Source organism: Taudactylus pleione, unplaced genomic scaffold (genome assembly GCF_031769625.1).
Source record: "Taudactylus pleione unplaced genomic scaffold, aTauple2 ptg000053l, whole genome shotgun sequence".
In the NCBI taxonomy this organism is placed as follows: domain Eukaryota; kingdom Metazoa; phylum Chordata; class Amphibia; order Anura; family Myobatrachidae; genus Taudactylus; species Taudactylus pleione.
In genome coordinates this window covers 2,717,643-2,723,642 of record NW_028284455.1, presented here as the reverse complement: position 1 = coordinate 2,723,642, position 6,000 = coordinate 2,717,643, and the positions used below count along the sequence as shown (strand labels likewise).

The 6,000-nt window shown below is 47.0% G+C and overlaps 1 protein-coding gene across 4 annotated transcripts in view; it reads left to right on the top strand.

Moving 5' to 3' along the window:
* Nucleotides 1-498: 498 nt before the first annotated feature.
* Nucleotides 499-6,000, top strand: part of CUL2 (cullin 2) — a 148,004-nt gene continuing 142,502 nt past the window's right edge. For 2 of the 4 annotated variants that reach the window (XM_088462698.1, XM_088462694.1), the window contains exon 1: nt 499-769. The gene's annotated coding sequence lies outside the window, so the exon portion shown is untranslated. Of the gene's footprint in view, nt 770-789; nt 1,075-6,000 lie in introns of those variants that run through there. The other 2 variants (XM_088462695.1, XM_088462696.1) reach the window with 2 other exon arrangements.

Here is a 6,000-nt window from a genome sequence, read left to right as displayed (position 1 = left end):
TCCTTCACAGCAAAATGCCATTTAAGAAAAAAAGGTCAGTGATGCCACAACAAGCATAACTGCCATATGCCATGCTTCCTGTCCTGTAAGATAAAATGTGTAATGGGAGAGGAAGGAAATAATTAAATTGCATTTATCCTTCATACATCCAATATTTATTTGTGGCTTAGGGTCTTCTTTAAATTCTCTACTACATTGACTATAAAAATCCATCATCCTATTGAGAAATAAAAGCCTCAGTTTTGCTAAACCATTCAACTATTTTGAGTAATCCCATCTGTCTAGTCACTACAGGACAAACACACTGACTGATCTATGTCATATAGTGTCATTGTCCTGGAGTGTGCACGTAGCAGTAGTTGTGCCATTGATTACACTGTCTGGGAGCAACTTCCCAGCCTGTCATCGGGGGATGGAGCTGAGGAAGTCTGAGCCTCGGGGGATCCCGTAGTGTGGATCAGTCCATGCCATAGAAGGGGAGGGGGGTATCCAGCAGGATATCCGCCGTTTCTGCCTATCCCGCCTCCCAGCCCAGCTCTTGCATCGCTACTCGCCGGGAACAGTGACCAGGGAGCGGCCGGTGTGTCTAGCCTGGAAGAAGAGGGATCGCACTGGTGGCGCCCCGTGTGTAGGGTGCCCGGTCCCCCCCCCCCCCAGCGGGCGGAGCGGATGCTGGGTTCCGGCATCCCAGGTAATGGCAGCAGAGTGAGCGGTGTCGGTGACAGCTGATGATCCCCCGCAGAGAGCTCCCCAGCGCAGCGTCTGACAGGTACCGGCCTCCTGCTCTCCTCATCCTCCCGGACTCTGGGCCTGGCCTCCGCAGCGCCCTGTTTCCGGGGATACCTCACTGCGTGCCCCCCGGGGAAGCCGGCACCTTCCCAGTGCCCCATGCTCAGCACACATGTGTAGGCCTCTGGCAGCCAGCGCTCCCATTCCGCATCCCGGTGCCGGCCTCCAGGCCCCATACTGAGGCAGAGACTGTAGGGAAGTGCTGCCAGCCCCGGTGTCTGTGACATGAGTGACAGTGTCTGACAGCCAGCCATGGACTGGAGTCTGCCCAAGTGTCCCTAGCAGGTGCTGTCATTTACACGGGGTATAGGATGTACATTGCATGTATGTAAGAGTCATGCCCTGTCCTCAGCAGAGCAGGTACTGCAATATATAGGAGGTTGTAGGTCCTTGTAGGATATACATTATCTCTTGCTGAGTAGATTGCATGTATATAAGACATATGTTCTCTGCAGAGGAGCGAGTGCTACATGAGACAGACATTGCCTGTATTGGTGCATTGCATATACACTGTATGGACAAAAGTAATCAGAAGTCTGACCATTACACCAACAGGGACTGTAATGACGTTACATATACTTTAATACGGCGTTGGTCCCCCTTTTGCAGCTATAACAGCTTTCACCCACAAGATTTTTGTGGGAAGTGATTCACATTCATTCTATAGAATATTTATGAGGTCAGGCACTAATGTTGGATGAGAAGGCCTGGCTCGCAATCTCCGTTCCAATTTAACCCAAAGGTGCTCTATGGGGTTGAGGTCCAGGCTCTGTGCGGGCCTGTCAAATTCTTCCACACTAAACTCAAAAGACCGTGTCTTTATAGTCCTTGCTTTGTGCACTGGGGCACAGACATGTTGGAATAGAAAATGGGCTTCCCCCAAACTGTTGCCGCAATGTTGGAAGCATTGCATTGACTAAAATAACTTGGTATGCTGAAGCATTAAGATTGTCCTTCACTGGAGATAAGGGGCCTAGCCCAAACCTTGAAAAACGGCCCCATACTATTACTCCACCAAACTTCACAGTTGGCACAAAACCGTAAGGCAGGTAACGTTCACCTGGCATCCGCTAAACCAAGACTCGCCCATATGACTGTCCAGCAGAGAAGCGTGATTAGTCACTGCACAGAACATGTTTACACTGTTCCACAGTCCAGTGTCTGTGTGCATTACACCACTCCATTTGACGCTTGGCGTCCCGCCTCACTTTTTTTGTGCTTACATTAATGCCAGTGGAAGTTTGGAACTCATCAGCTATGAAATCATTAGAGTGTTGGCAACTTTTACGCACCATGCTCCGTAGCAGTAGTTGACCCTGCTCTGTGATTTTACGTGGTTATCCACTTCGTGGCTGAGTTGCTGCTGTTCCTAAATGCTACCACTTTCTAATAATATCACTTAAGGGGCCTATCCATTAGCAGATCTTTTTCTGAAAGATAAAAGACAAAAGCTATCTATTGAAAATTCTTGTGTCTGTGCTGAAAGATATGTCATGTACATGGCAGATTTTGGCGAAAGATGAAAGATATTGCATGACATGATTCTGGGAGTGTATTTTTTTTTTTTTAATGATTGTTTGAATATTCATTAAAGAAGGAGCTTACATTTGGTGTTTTTTTTTTTTTAAAGGATGGGTGGAGCTCTCTGCAGCCCTTTAAATTCCTGATTACCTGTTTAAAAGTCAGCATTTGTTCTTTGTCGCTAGTTCGGTTGGGTGTATACCTTTCTGAGCGTTGTTTCAAAGATAAATTGCTGCTTTGATTTTTGGTGTGCCATTAATTAAACAGCGTACTGTACTCTCTTGTAATCATGGATCACTACCATTACAGTGTCAGGACAGCATATTTGGCCCTGTGCTGTTGTCTGATCGTGAGAGGTCCGTGAGAAGTGGTGGTGTACATTCCTGCTGGACAAGGGAGTGGCTGCTGCAGAGGGATTCCCGCTCATACATGCCACTTCTTCAGGAAATACCCCTATAATACCCCTTTTAGACCTAAATGCCGGGTCTGATATGGGAGGTCGGATCAGACCCGGCGCCGATACAGCATATTCCGGAGTCGGCACTATTTACACCAGAGCAGGGTCTCTAAAGATCCGACTCTTCCATCATGAAAGTGGACGCTTGGAGATGACGTCATCTCCAAGTGCTACTTAAGTCAGCCAATTGTCCGGCCTGTGGCGCTATGCAGGTCTTCTAGACCCGCATTTCGCCGTTTACACTACAGGGTGGCACGTGAACAACCCCTGGCCAACCATGCAGTTTACCCGGGATGGATCACCGGGTCCATGGACCTGGCTGGATCCATTACACCTCCAAAAATCAACCCTGGAGTTTTGACACGGTGTAAAAGGGTTAAAAGTAATTACCTTGTTAATAATGTCCATCGTAGTTCTGCCATTGTAGTTAACATAGGTGTCCAAGTAAAGACACCTATGTTAATTCAATGAGGCCCTTCTCCAGTTGTGATCCAGATAGCCAAATCTTGTAGAATTGCCTCTAAAAAAAGACCACTTTATTAGCACAACACAATTTACCAATACTAAACATGTTAAACAAAATTTACCAATAATTAAAAAAAATAAAATAAAACCGCAACAACTGTTAATTTAATTTAATTTTTTTTTAACTTCTCATGAAGTATGGATGGGATTCATCCCTTGTTACCAGGCCAATGAGTGCCGGACTACTCAAACAGAAAAAGAATCAGGCACATAACAATGCTGTGAAATACAGTCGAGGCCTAGAAAAAAATACTGACGTCAATAGGGTAAAGGGGAATAAACAAAACTCCAAAACAGTGTTCTTTGAGCACAATAAGTAACTAGATGACACAACGTTCGGGCAGCAAGTTTGAAGTCCATTTGCCCAAGTCATAGCAACATGACCAAACTCACGGTTGTTCTTGAAAAAAACCGAAAGACAAAAGGACTGTCCAATTTAAAAAACACTTTAAAAACCGAATTTAAAAAATTCCTCGTCAGCCTGGAGGATAGCTTGTGCACTCATCCATGATGAGTGCACACTACTCATCGATGTACTGGGAAAGGGAGATTGTGGCGCTAGGCTACGATACGCAGCATACGGGAGGGGTTGTGACAGAGGAGGCATTGGATGTGTTGGATACGCTGGTCTATAAGGTGGGATGGGGAGATTGCCAGAGGCCGATGGGGTGGGCGGAGGTCTAATGTATGACCCTACATCCGTATGCTCATCCAATTTTTCTTGGTGAGCAAGGATAATAGTGTGATACATTATTCTCTTGAAATGGATTTGTTGACTCGGAGCCATCTTATCCATTTCGTGGCTGACATTGTTGCCAAAAGATTGATTTGCACTCGGGGGAGTCCTCGAAACCTCCTCCGTATGTTCTATAAATTGGACAGTCCTTGACGGTCCAGAGGCAGAGTCTTTTTATAGCCGGCCTTCGTCACTTCCTCCCGGGAGGATTTGCAGAGGAAGATGCAGACTCGGCCGGCCTCTCCACATCCGACTCAAAACCTCTGTGGGCTCGCTGGAGGGAGGTTCAGGATGAACGGCGATAATTTCGACCTTGAAACAAAAATAATTATTAATATACATTTACTAAAACAATAATACTTACCATTAAGTGATCTGGAAATTAAGGAAGCCCTGAGAAAGGTAAAAATTCTGACGCACATTCAATAAACATTTTTGTTTTAAGCTAAGCAATAGACTTTACCTAATCCAAATAGTATTACATATTTAATAGCTTAACTCATCCTGATCCTCCAACTCTTCTTCAAGGTCCTCCTCCTCGACCCTTGGCTCCAGCGAGCACCGCGACCGTGTCTTTGGGTCTTGATCAAGAATGAATAGCAGGTCATAATACCACAGCTTGGGCTTCTGGGTTTCATCAGCACCGGCTCCTGAACGTTGTGCATCTTTGTCCATATTGTGTGCCTTTAAGAACACTGTTCTGAAGTTTAGAATTTTCGCCTTTACCCAGTTGACGTCAGCATCTTTTTCTCGGTGCCGGCTGTAGATTACAAGCTTATTAAATGCCTGATTCTTTTTATCTCTGAGTAGTCCTTGCTGGATAACTTCCACAGGCACTCATTGGCCCGGTACAATTCGATGAATCCCATCCAAAATTGTCTTGCATTGGATCTTGACATCCGCAAAACTATATATATATATATATATATACACACACACTTCCAAACAGTAGTGCCCTTGTGCTCCCATAAGATCCCCTTTGCTGTGCCCCTTTTCATCCCCTTTAGTGCCCCTTCACATTCCCCGGCAATGCCCCTGGTAGTGCCCCTTATAGAGCCCTTGTAGTGCCCCTTATAGAGTTTTACGGGGGTCCGCTCCTACCAGCGGCGCCCACTATTATATCCCCCCTCTCATTGACAGGCTCGGCTTGGGGTCCGCAGCCGCCTGCCCACACTGAGTAGCAGAGGAGCAGGTAGAGAAGATGCTTCCGGCTGCTAGCAGGACATAGCAGCCGGGACCATCCACTCTGCCTGCCTCTCACAGACAGCCATATACATGGCAGCAGTGGTGGGTGGAGTGGGTGCGGGCGGCTGCGGACCCTCAGCCGAGCCTGTCAGTGAGAGGTAAGGAGGGAGGATGTAGTAGTGGCCGCGGGTGGCTGCCCGCTGGTAGGAGCAGACCCCCGGGGCCGATTGGTGGACAGTCGGAACGGGCAGGCCCGGCAGTACCCCCCCTGATGGCGGCCCTGACGTCGCACTACCTACCGCACCCCCCCACCACACACACACACTATAAACAACCCCCTACCTGGCAAAACACCCCCCCCAACATAAACATTTACTTACCTTCTTTATTTGCTTGTCCCCCGGCGCTCTGCTGCTGCTGCTTCTGCTTCTCTCGGTGCCGGGAATCTGGAGCCTCTTGGGTGTGGCTTCCTTAAATTATCTTTAGTCGTTTATCGTTTAAAAACTGCCAGATATTTCTAATTTCTGGAAGCGATAATTGACCAACATGTTGGAGAGACGAAAGATGAAATTTATCGGCCGCGGGAGTGCTCATTTTCATCGTTCAGAGCCTATCCATTAGCAGATAAATTGAACGACTGAACGATAAATCATTCATCGTTCAAATTTATCTGCTAATGGATAGGCCCCTTTACAGTTGACTGTGGAATATCCAGCAGGGATGAAATTTCACGAACCGTCTTATCGCAAAGGTGGCATCCTATCACAGTACCACGCTTGAAGTCACT